General features: G+C 37.5%; 1 non-coding gene across 1 annotated transcript; it reads left to right on the plus strand.

Annotated features, from left to right (window-relative positions):
* The first annotated feature begins 4660 nt into the window (after positions 1 to 4660).
* On the plus strand, positions 4661 to 4767 carry LOC148296715 (small nucleolar RNA R71). The gene has a single exon (XR_015834213.1). It is a non-coding gene; the product is annotated as a small nucleolar RNA R71 (small nucleolar RNA).
* The last annotated feature ends 8647 nt before the right edge of the window (positions 4768 to 13414 follow it).

Consider the following 13414-nt stretch of genomic DNA (forward strand, 5'->3'; position numbering starts at 1 on the left):
TGAGTTATGAGAAAATCCACGCATGTCCCAATGACTGCATTTTGTATAGGAAGGAGTATGAAGATTCAACTAATTGTCCTACTTGTGGTATCTCAAGGTGGAAGGAAAGCAAAGATGGGTTCTTGAAAGAGGGTGTGCCAGCAAAGGTGGTGTGGTATTTTCCTCCAATTCCAAGGTTTAAAAGGAGGTTTCAATCACATAAGACAACTAAGAGTTTGGCTTGGCATGTTGCAAGAAAATCAGTTGACGGTCATATGTCTGAAAAATACTTGCGCCTAATCACTCTTATTTTCCTCACCATACCCTGACTCCAATCACTTTCCCCCTTCCCTCGTGCATTAAATGCCCTTTTGCGGCTAGTGGGTTTGCTGCAATAGTCAGAGGCGTTACTTCATTAAAAAACATGTCGGGTTTTTAAAATAAATCATATCGGTAGTAATAAACATCAACGATGGCCTACTAAACAACGCACGACGTATATTTCAATAAAATCCACGGCCTTTATTTTATATAAACCGACGTTCAAATTATAATCCACGTCGTTTCTTTTCCTGTCCACGACTTCAATATTAGTTTTAACGTTATCCATTAAAAAAAGGTGTCTTGGATAGCATTTTTTACGGCGGTATTAAGTAAAATTGTGTCATTTTAAAATATTCAGACGTTTGCTTTTTAGAAAAAGCGACGTTTAACACTGTCGAAGAGACTTCTTTATACAATTTACACGACGAATATCGTAAGAGATGGATGTGGAATATGTTTAACAAGGCGTTTTTCTCTCCAATCCGACGTGGATAGTCATATAATCGACGTTTTTTTTACCTGTATGTCGTGGTTAATACATTTTACATTGGTTCTTTTGTGATTAATGACATGTAATATGATTTAAACGGCTGTTCTTTTGTATATACATCGTTTTTTAAAAGTTATACGTCGGTTTGTTTATTTAGTTAACGTAGTATATGTTAACCACGACGGTTTCTATTTTATACAAATCTTTATTCCTCCAATTTACGACGTGGATAATTATCTGTACGGCGGTTTCTTTGTGAGTATTGACATTTAATATTCTTGAAACGTCTGTTCTTTTGTGTTTACGTCGTCTTTCTTTCGTTACACGTCGGTTTTTTTATTTGTTCAACGTAGTATAAGTTAACCACGACGGTTTCTAAGTATTTCTTCAATTAGGGACGTGAATAATTATCTCTACGTCCGTTCATGTGTGATTATTAACATGTAATCTGCTTTAAAAGGTCGCTCTATTGTGTATGCGTCATCGTTTATAATTTAGACGGTGGTTTTTTTATTTATTTAACGTAGTATACGTTAACCATGACAATTTCTAGGTTATACAAGTCGTATTCCTTCAATTAGGGACGTGGATAATTAGATTTACGGCGGTTTGTGTTTTGTTCTTGACATATAATACTCTTTAGACGTCTAATTTTTAATAAAACCTTCGTCTAATATTGTACAAGGTTTCATCTTACAATATAAATATAGGGTTTAGACGTCGGTTGGTTGTATTTTGTGACGTTGAAGGATTTAACGACGTCGGTTATTATCTGTCGTTGTGATAGTGAGTTGGTTGGATGGATAGATAAGTGATGCGCCTGTTTGAGTCTTGACTTTTAATCAAACGATTGTGGCCGAGAGAGGAACTGATCTCGGCCGTTAGGTTCACGGCCTGAACTACAAGGCCGTTGATGGTGGTGCTGATGGTGGTTTTAGGTGGTGCTCCAGCGCATCGCTGGGTGGCGACGGTCGTATGATATATGGGGTGAACGGAAGAGTAACAAAGATGGTGCTCCGGCGCCTTGAAAATCAAGGGTCGTATGATATATTGATGAATGGATTTTTCTACAAACTACCACTACTCCTAAGAAAACAAGTAAACGTATTGAAATGGCATTACAAGAATGTAAATGACAAGAAGTAAATGACAGAAAAATTATAATTCGCTCCGTGGGAGGCTTGTGTTTGGTGTTGAACCCTTTGAATGTAGTTTGAGCTTGGTATTTATAGGAGGAGCTCTGGAGAGATAATCGAGGCTGAAAATCTGCATGATGGGCCTGATCAGAGCAAGTGGGTAGTCAAATCGGCATTTGGGATCGTGAAGCATGGTGGTGTGACCCCATAAATCCCGACCGCCGCCCTGATCGTAGGTTCCGCACCTTTGGCCGTGGGGACGCATTTAATGCTCTGGTCTGATGGTTGGTGACCTAACCTCTCTAGTTGTAAAAATGCTTGCACCTAATCACTCTTATTTTCCTCACCATACCCTGACTCCAATCACTTCCCCCCTTCCCTCGTGCATTAAATGCCCTTTTGCGGCTAGTGGGTTTGCTGCAATAGTCAGAGGCGTTACTTCATTAAATGGGGCGTGGGACCCTGATACCACGTGGTGATGCCACTTGGCCACTCTGCCTCGACCGTCTATTTGAGGAATAATTGCTCTATTCGGCGTCCGGCGATAATGCCGAGGCCGTGAGGGTTTTGTCTTTACACCTCATCTTGGTTCTATGAGAGAAAACGAACAACGCTCTGCCACGTTTTGGCTTCCCTGGGCAGGTCCTAAGGCCGAGAGGAAGTCCCTTCGCTCGGCTTTCGCAGCCGAGATTTATTAGGTACAAACAAAAACTACATGAGTCATGTTAGTCCCTCTTGGGCACTCATTCAAGTCATGGTGTTTGTTTCTTTGTTACAAGAAACAAACACCAAACATCTCCTCTTGGTCTTCGCTTGGATCATCAATTAAATATTAGCTAGATATTTAAATCATTAAGAACAGTAACAAATACTCAACATGGGATAATAATCAAAAATTAATATAACTATAAAAATTAAGTGTTCATGGTTAGGCTACATCGTAGCCCTAGCAAGGAAAATTAGTTCATGACAAAGAAAATATAAACAAGAGAATTATTGTCATAAAACCGATTTGGCCGATGGAATTGATCTTCGGAATCTCCACAGGAATACCTTCAAAAGATCTTGCAGCAGCTGCAAATTTTTGGCTCTCTTTGATATTTCTTTGGGTGTATGAAAGTTGTATATGGGAAGATGATGGCAAAGATAATGGTCCTATTAGGTTAAAGCTTTGCACAGATGCACTCCAGGTGTATGATAAAATGACAGAGTGAATTCTTGAGATTTCGTTGAGTTGCTAATTCCACCCATTTTGATCCTTTATGCTTCCAAAGTTATCGTTTTAGCTCCAAACCCTTGCTAGGAATGGTTGCCTACAAAATCTTCACTAAACACATTAAACTAACCAATTTCACATGAAAACAATGCAAATAGAGATAGAACATCTTCAATAATTCCGTCTAGGTATGTGATTGATCTGTCCACCATCTGCAAAGAAATAGTAGTGGGTTTAATTTCACCAATACCAATCTTTTTAGCAACAAATAAAGGTACTAAGTTAATGCTAGAACCCAAATCACATAAAGCTCTTTCAAAGAAATTATTTCCAATAGTGCATGGAATTTTAAAACTCCCTCTATCTTTTTGTTTTGGTGGAAGCTTCCGTTGTAGGATGGCACTGCACTCTTCTGTTAGTTGGATTTTCTCGTGCTCTCCAAATTTCCTCTTCTTGGAGAGAATGTCTTTCATGAATTTTGCATAACTTGGCATTTGTTCCAAAGCTTCGGCAAAAGGAATGTTGATCTGCAACTTTCTGAACATCTCCAAGAATTTTGAGAATTGCCCATCAATTTTATTTTTCCTCAACCTCTGCGGAAAAGGGATTTGTGGGACATATGGCTTCAATGGAGGAGAAGGAATCGGTATAGAATTTTCTTCTTCTTGGGATTTTTCTGTGGTGGTGATTGGCGGTGAAAATGCATGCCCCACTTCCGCCGTAGACTTCTTGGCTTCTTTTTCTTTCTCTAATGCTTATTTTTCCAAGTCGATCGCTGTATTCACTTGCTTCCCTTTACGAAGAGTGATTGCCTTTGCTTGTTCTTGATTTTTCGGGTTAACTTTAGGTTGACTTGGCAATACTCCTTGGTTTCTTCCACTTATGACATTAGCTAATTGGCCAACTTGCACCTCCAAATTCCGAATAGAAGCATGCTGATTCTGAAATTGGGTTTTTGTTTCAGTCATAAATTGGGGGATAGACATAGTCAACTGAGTAAGCGCATCTTCCAAATTTATTTTCTTCTCTTGAGCCAGAAAGCCAGGTGGTGGTCTCTACACATTCTGAGTATTGCTCCATGAAACATTTGGATGGTTTCGCCAAACAGGGTTGTATGTATTGGAATAAGGATTATTCCTTTGTCGATTAAATTCTCCAACCTGATTGACTTGCTTAGCGAATGCGAATGGGGTCCATGTGGTGCACTCTGAACTTGGATGAGGGCCTGCACAAAATTCACAACCAAAATTAGTATTAGTGTTTATAGCATTAACATTTAAGGAATCAACTTTTTTAGTAAGGTTAGAAATTTGTGTTGTTAGCAAAGCCATAGCATCGACTTCCAGCTGGTTTCGGATTCATTCTCTCACTCGGCCATTGGTAGTTGTTGGATGCCATGGTCTCCAATAATTCAAATGCTCTGCCATTAAAGCCCCTCCAGCAGCTACATCAACTAGTGTCCCGCTTGTTTGACTCAACCTATTGTAGAAAGTCTGAACTTGAATCCAGGTTGGTAGCTCATGGTGAGGATAGTTGCGCAATAAATATTTGAATCGTTCCCAGGCTTCATATAAAAGCTCCTTATCATACTGAGCGAATGACATAATATCTTGTCGGAATTTTGCAGTTTTGGTTGGTGGGAAAAATTTAGCAAGGAATTTCTTTGATAAATCATCCCAAGTAAGGATGGAGTCTTGTGGCTATGACAGTAACCAAAGCTTGGCTTTATCCTTCAAGGAGAAGGGGAATAGCCTTAAACGAATCGCATCATCAGTTACCCCATTGAACTTGGACGTGTCACAAATCTCCAAAAATATCGCAAGATGTATATTTGGATCTTCATTCGGCAGACCACAAAATACGAATGAATTCTGCAGCATGGTGATCATGGCTGGTTTGATCTCAAAATTGTTGGCTGCAATAGCAGGACGTCGGATCGCTTAGGCAGTTGCCATTGGGGGGGAAAATTCCCTCACTACTCTTTCTGCTTCGTCCGCCATAGGTGTGGGTGGTGGTTCCACCAAAGTGTGCTTTTTGTTTCCTTTGTTCCGCTTATGAAACGTACGTTCGATTTCTGGGTCAAGTGGTATGTGTTCTAGGGTAGGAGAACGGTGCATACACAGATCAAAGTACTTGAAACAAAAGGAAGAAATTCAAATTAAACTCAAAATTAAAATATATTGATATTAATAGAAAATAAAACAGTTCCCGGCAGCGGCGCCAAAAACTTGTTGTGAAATTATTGCAAGCGCACAATCTGCACAAGTAATATAAAAGTAAGTAGAGTGTTGTTCCCACGAAAACTATAATTTCCTATTAATTACCAATTATGATTAATTCAAAAGTTTATTTGAACAGTTGATTAAGAAGACTGGTTGATTTTAGTAAACAAAAACAATTATGAAAAATAACAATTTAATTAACGATGGAAAATCAAGATGATGAGACACTAAAGCATCTGATTTCACCATAACCAATTCCACTTAATTCTTATCGCCAATTAACCCTAATTACTATCCATGTTGACAGTTGGTTTCTCCTAATTCATTCGATATCCCCTCTTGGGCTCAACCAAAAGTATTCACAATTTACAACTCATTCTCTCTCTCGAGCAACGGATTTAGAAAATCAAGAACCTATTAAGTTCTACGAGAACCTACAAGAAAACTGCATGAGTCATGTTAGTCTCTCTTGGGCACTCATTCAAGTCATGGTATTTGTTACAAGAAGCAAACACCAAACATCTCCTCTCAGTCTCCGCTTGGATCATTGATCGGTTCATAATTGTATATTATTTCTTACCCTTCTAGCTTATGATTTGGTTATGTTTTTGAGTTAAACTTGTGCTTTTAATCCTTTTTGTGTTTATCTTTCAGTTAATTGAGCTTTAGGTAACAATGATGGCTTTGGAGAACATAATTCATGCAATTCAAGCATGTTAAGGCCTAATTTGGATGAATTGATGAAGAGCTTAAAGACAAATTCATTATGGCTACAGCCCCCTGCCAGTCCAGTTCCGTAGGTCATATTGCAAGCTTTGTTTCAGCAACCTACATAGCTCGGATGAGGCCGCATTCTTCATGAAAGTTGTTCCAATGGGTGTGTACTATATCATATCCAAATTTCAGGCCCATTGGATAAATCTGGAGTCCATTACCTAGCAAACACAGAGCCATGCTCAGGATGGATTGTTTTCAGCGCGGAAAATGAGTTAGCAATTTGTTTTGGCCTTAACTTCTTACTCCGACCTTGGATTGGCCCAAATAACATATGGTTGGAAAGAAGACATTCTGAACTTCAATTTCAAGTGCTTAAAGTCCTAATTTGATTAAGAGAAGCCCAAGTTGTAAGCCCTTGAAGTTGCTGGTCATGCTGATCTCAGCATGTGCTGGTTGGATGCTTGGTCATGGTGAGCTAGGCATGAGCTATCATTTCTGGTTGGAAGCTTGGTCATGGTGACATGAAGATGAGCTAGGGCTGCTGGTGGGATTTATTGGGGAAGTGCATCAACCATTCAAGATTTTCTAATACAAGTGCATCACCCAATTTAGATTTTCTAATACAAGTGCATCAACCATTTCAGATTTTATAAAACAAGTGTTGTATGCATTAGCCATATTGAATTCAGATTTTTACTTCTCCTAGGCCTATAAATAGGGAGGTTCTCTAAGCTTGTAATAACACCCCAAGGGGGGGAGCTCTCAAGCACTTCTCTAGAGCTCCCTTCCCTTCTCTCCCTCAAATTCTCTTAGTTTCCCTTTGTAATTCTCAATTGTTGTAATGAGATCATTCTACTAAATTTTCTTTCTTCTAAATTCTCAAACACTTCTCCCATCCTTCATCAAATTCTCTAAACTACTCAAACACTTTCTCCTCCCTTCTCCAAATTTCCCAAACACATTTCCCTTCTCTTCCAAACATCTCCATGTCTCAAACACTTCACAAACACCTTTCTTTCCCTTCCAAAGTTCTCAAACATTCTCCAATTTTCCAAACACTCTCTCTTCCAAAATCCACAAAGTTCCCAAACACCACTTTCCTTACTCTTCCAATATTCTCTTCTTCAAGTCTCCATGTTCTTCAAACACTTCTCCACATTCCTTCATCAAATTCTCCAAATTTCTCAAACACATCTCTCTTCTCTTCTTCTAAATTCTCCAAACACTTCTCTATTCTCCTTCAAAGTTCTCCATGCTCTCAAACATGTCCCAAACACTTTCTCTTCCAAATTCCCAATGTTCTCAAACCTTCTCTTCCAAAATCCTCCAAGTTTCCAAACACTTTCTTCATCAAATTCTCCAAACACTTTCTCAAACAATTCTCTACTTCTACTTTCTTCTCCAAAAAGCCTCCATGTCCTTAACCACTTTTCCCAAACACTCCTCCTTTCTTCCTCAAATGCTCTCTTTAATGTTCTCTAAGTTGTAATTTATTTTTCTTAATGTACATTCTTTCTTCTTGTTTTGTTTCTTTTGTTTTCATTTATGTTTTGTAGGAAAACTGAGTTGGATCATTCAATCACCAATCCCTGTGGAATCGACCTCGCACTTACATATGCTAAACTACCAACGGCTCGTGCACTTGCGAGTATCACAAGTTGAGGATGCAACTGAATCCACTTTGGTGCAGCTGTATCTACGCAACAAGTTTTTGGCGCCGTTGCCGGGGATCGGTAACATTGTTTGATTCTATTTGGTTTTTCTACTTTTTATTTATTTTTATCTTTTTCGTAACTGGACAGTTTCATGTTTTAAAGTTAATGACGTTAATTGACAAGTTGTGTTTGTAGTCCAACGGACAAGGACAATTGCCTGACAAGCAAAAGAACTGGGTTTGAGTCCCAGCTTACACAACACCCAAAAACAAAAAGGTTCAAGTAGCATGTTGATTATTTCTAGTTTATGGTTTCATTCACTTGCTCTTAATTAAATATCTTGTTCAAGTTTACATAAACACCATATGACTCTTGGACTGATTAGTGAATGAATGGGTAGATATTGAAGACAAACACCATGTTTAATGGGTTCGGAATTTGTGTTTAGACTAAACACCATAGCTAAATGCTTTTTCTGAATACTTGATTAAAACCACACACCATATGGATAATCATATTTGAGAAAGAACGAACTTCATAAGCTAGTTTGTTTACTTTGCTACTTGTTACTTTGAAGCATGAAATTGGACGTGTGTTGATTTTCCTTTCAATTTTAGTTTTTTATTTCCTAATCCTTTAATTCTGTTTCAAGTTTTCTGTGTTTGTTTTAGCAAGTAATGTCAGCTTAATAAAAATGGAGAGAGATGGTAACTTCAATCATAAAGATAGGGAGTGTGGAGTAGTGGGAGAAGTCGCGACCTCCAAATGTATCATGCTCGACCTAATCGCTTCAAGGGGGAGTATTCCAATCCTTTCTCTTTAGTTGTTTTGTTATTACTTCAGTAATTTTAATTTTCTATTTCTTTTATTTAAAAAAAAAAAATTAAAAAGATTTTTCATATTAGCTGACGCGTGGTAACTCCAGTGAGCGTCTCCGTCAATACAGTGTCTAGGAGTTCTTTAGGCGACACCTTCGGTGTCTAAGAAGTTTGGGTTTTAAGTGGGACCTTTGTGACCCCTCCAACCTTCCCGGATCCCCTGGCTGTATTTTCTGAGGCCCTTAACTGGTCATCCATGAGTTGCTTGTATATTTGTGTGTTTTTTTTCAAAAAAACAAAAAACAATTTAAAAAAAAAAAAAAAAAAAAAAAATTAAAAATTAAAAAATTAAAAAATTTAAAAGTTTAAAAAAAAATTGAAATTTGAGTTTTTTTTAAATTTATTTATCCTTGTAAATTGCAATTTGGAACTTCTTTGTTTTCTTTTATGTTTTTTTTGTTTTGTTAGGTTATTTTATTTATCTACGTGGTGTGGTTAGTTAGTTTATTTCTGAGTGTTAAAAACACATTTTTATTCAAACACTGCATTAACAAAAAAAAACAAAAACAAATAAAATAATAATAATAAAAACATTCAAGTAAATTAAAAATAAAAACAACTTCTTCATCTTCATCTTCATCTTCATGGCATGCCTCTATTGTCTCTTACTTGCAGAATCTGCAGCAGCTCCACATGGTCCTCATTTTTTCTCTGCAGTGCTTCCACGTGCTGATTGGCACAGTATAGCCGCTTCTGCAAGTCCGCCACCATAGCCTTCAAGGAAGCTATTTCCTCGCTCATCGCGGCACACTCCCGTGTTCTCGCCAGCAATCGCATACCCAAATTGGTAGCCGAGACCGCATGGAGAACAGTTAAATTATTGGACTCCTCCACCGCTGCTTTGTCAGACCTCTGTGCCAAATGCAGATGATCTGTCGGTGTGAGCTTGCTGCCAATCATGCCTCCAAGCAGCGCTGCTCTATTCGGCATTGCCTCAGAAAAGTTCGGTATTACCTCAGCAAAGTTTGAGGCCGTACCGTGATGATATGTAGAGTTTGGGAAGACATGGTTTTGAGGAGCCCTTATCTGCGCATTCGGTGGCGCAAGGGACAATTCAAGGTTTAGATCATCAAGGTGAGTGCATGAAGATGCCATTGCTTTGTTTCTGGATTTTTTGATGTTTTTCTCTGAATTTGCAGGAAGAAATGCGGGGTGCTCTTCTACTTCACCGAGATGAGTTTAAATAGACTTATGCAGATGAGGGAGCCGAAAGCACTTCGGATCTCGAGGGTGCTATCCTGTGCTCTTTTCTCTCGGATCCCTTCATTTCTGGCGCAAATTGCGAGCGCGTTTTTTTTAAAGGGAGCATGTCTACACTTTCACTTACTTTTGCCTCCCTGTTTTCTGATTGCTTTGTATTTTTGTCTGTTATTTCCAGTCATTTTGTTTTTCTTTTCTTTTGTTTAAGTTTCGAGAAGTGTGTTTTCCTTTTCTTTTTATTTTATTTTATTTTTCTTTATTCATTGTTTTTCTTTTTAATTTAAAAATAACTTGTTTTCTTCTTGTTTGACAGGTTTCTTAATAATGTAGTTGGAAGAAGAGACAAAATTAAAGATGCGTCTTGGACACCTGGTGCAAGAATCCCAACTCTTCTTTTAAATTCTTGTTTGAATTGCGTGTTTATTTCAGTTTATTTATTTATTTATTTATTTTGTTTTTTATTTAATTAGGTAGTATAATTTAAAACTCATAGGATATTCTTTGAAGGAGCTAAATTTTTGGTAACTCCAGTGAGCAACCGCAGTCTATACAGTGTCTAGGAGTTCTTTAAGGCGACACCTTCGGTGTCTAAGAAGTTAGGGTTTTAAGCGGGACCATTGTGACCCCTCCAACCTTCCCGGAACCCCTGGCTGTGTTTTCTGAGGCCCTTAACTGGTCATCCTTAAGTTTTTCTCTTAAAAGAAGAAGCAGTTATTTGTGTATTTACTTAACTAAAAATAAAAAATAAAAAAATCTTGTTTGGGTCTTCGTGTTTTTGTTTGATTGTCGTTCTTTAAATTTAGGGTCAATCGTTTCTTTGAGATAGCTAACGTTTTTATTAAAGAAAAAAAAAACACACATACACTTTAAAATTAAATAATAAATAAAAACTGAAATCATTTCTTCTTGGCGCTCGGTGTCTCGACCATAGGAGCTTTGAGTTTGGCCCTCTGGCTGTCCTCTTCCGGGGCTTCACGCACGGCCTCTTGGGGCTCATCACTTGAGCTCCCAAAGATCGCAATCTTAGCTTGAGCGTAACTACTCTCGCGATCCGCTTGCTTGCGTTTACCCGGTCGGTCTAGGTCCTCCAGTTGCTTTCTCATGTCGCGAGAGTACAACTCTACCATCTTTGATAGATTTGTATTCTCGTCTCGCAATACTTCTAGCTGGTGTCGATTCACCTCCACAATCCTTGACCTCTCCCTTTTCAAGCTTTTTATAGCACTCTGACAGTCTTCAACCATACTTCGCTCCGCCGCTAACTGAGCTTTCAGCACCTCTACCTCATGGGACTTCGCAAGTAGGCGATGACCCAAACTTGCAACACATGCTGTACTCTGCACGCTCAGTGCCAGGGCATCACTCGTGACCCGATTGTCATCCCTTGTCCCAAACACACGTATATCTTTGGGAGTCACTAAATTTCTGCCAACTCCAATGGCAACATCGTTGTCCAAGAGTATTGAGTCAGCTACAGTCACAGGCCCCCGTGCGGAGGCAAAGTAGGGCATCCATACTGGTGCTACTGCTTGGCCTCGTGTCTGAGTCGGTGGAGCTAGGTTGAGATCTAACGAAAAGGGGTAGGAAGAAGCCATTTGATTTCTCACTTTTTTTTTCTTTTTCTTACTTCTTTTCTCTTTTGTGTTTCTGAGTTTGTGTGTTTTTTGTTTTTTTTCCCTTCTTTTTCCTTCTTATAGATATAGTCTTTGACAAACCCTAGCCGTTGCAGCGTCTAAGCGTTTTCTGAATATCCAGCGTTCCTCGAGTCCCACAATCTTCTCACTTTCCAACCGTTTCCAACTCATTTGTCACGACTTGCTTTGTCTGAACGGACGCGTTCAGCAAAGTCGTCGCGCCTTTCCATGGCCCCGTAATTTCTGCTTGTGGAGTCTGCGGCGCCTCTTTGCGTCGACACGTGTCTCGCCCTGTCTGTTGGTCCCTTACACTGAACCGAGACAAAATTAGGACCCATGTTTCAGAATCCAATTTCACGTTTCATCTTAAATTTAAAAAAAATTTATAATTAAAATTTAAACGTGTGGGCTTCAGATTTCATTTTGGGTCGGGTTTTACCGTTGTTGGGTTAATTTCATTTTGGGTTGGGCTTTCAATTGTTTGGGTTTCAGTTTGTGTAAGACTATCTGTTAGGGCTTACTGTTTTGAGTGTTTTACTGTTTCGTGTTTTTATTATTTTTATTTTTATTTTTATTTTTTTTGATTGTTTGTTTTGTAATTTTTATTTTGTAATTGTTTTATTTTATTTTTGTATGTTTTGTGATTTTTATTTGCTTTAATACCCTTCATTTGTTGTTATGACATTGTTTGTGGCTAATTTTTAAACATTGAGGACAATGTTCATTTCTAGGTTTGGGGGTATTGGAGTTTAGCAAGTAAATTTGGTTTTTCTTAAAATTAAAAAAAAAAATTAAAAATAATATTAATTGAAAAAAAAAAAATTATTTATTTTTTTGCTTGTTTTTATTTTAAGTATTGTTTTGTTTTGTTTTTGTTTTGAGTCACTTTCCGAACACTTATGATGAGATAGTGATAAATGTTTGCATGACTTAAATAAAAATTGGATTTCATTTTATTTTAGTGTTTTTTTTTCTTTATTAAAAAAAAAAAAAAAAAATTTGGCATTGTTCTAGCATGATATGTTTGAAACCTTCTTTACACTTGCCATTTGTTTCATAATTTTCCAATTAAAGGATTTGCATGATCTAAAGAATTGTATGAAGCATAAATTAGACTTATATAACCAACCATATAAAGTGAGCTTTTGAGCCTTGTCCTTAAATTCATGAGTGTTATATACATACTCTTATTTTCTTGTCATCTAAGTTGTTGTTTGATCTCATTATTCATTGATTTGGTTGAACACTTAAAAGTCATTCATTCTTGTGCAATTTGACTTCATGACATTTAAAGAAATGATATTAAGGCCTTCTTTGGATCGTTTGTGCCTTTCAAGCTAACCTTATGCATGCTTAAGCATGATTTTCCATTGTTAACCATTTTGAGCCTACATGTAAACCTTTTTCTTTCATTTACCAATTATATTTCCTCGCCTTAGCCTGAAAAACAAATATTTACCTTTCTAAGGAACTCATGAGCTTTAATTGAGATGTGTTTTTCATGCTAAGTTTGGGAAGAGGTGTTACATTTCGAAAAAAAAAAAAAGAGAAAAAAAAATACACAATTGGTGAAAGAAAAGAGAAAAGTGGTGGTTGAATGAAATTTCATTTTTGGGCCTTCAAAATAAATTGGTGTTTGTTGAATTAAAGGAAATGAGTGAATCAATGTAAATGAAGGTATAAGGAGTTTTGATCATGTAAAAGAAAAAAATCTAATCGTGATGATTCGAAGTCTTGTAAATAATTATTTTATGCTCTTACATTGCGAGTTCCTTGGACTTTGTATTATCCGTACCTTTCATTTCTTACTCACCTTACACCCTTGGCCCAATTACAACCTATGTTAAAGACCTAAATTGATCTTAAATGTCATATGGTTGAATTGCATTCATTTTTCTACTTTTAAGTGTTTGGCATCCTTCTTGAGATCATATTAATGCAAGTTCTTCATCTTTCTATTTCG

Source organism: Prunus avium, chromosome 2 (assembly GCF_965620075.1).
Source record: "Prunus avium chromosome 2, drPruAviu1.hap1.1, whole genome shotgun sequence".
In the NCBI taxonomy this organism is placed as follows: Eukaryota; Viridiplantae; Streptophyta; class Magnoliopsida; order Rosales; family Rosaceae; genus Prunus; species Prunus avium.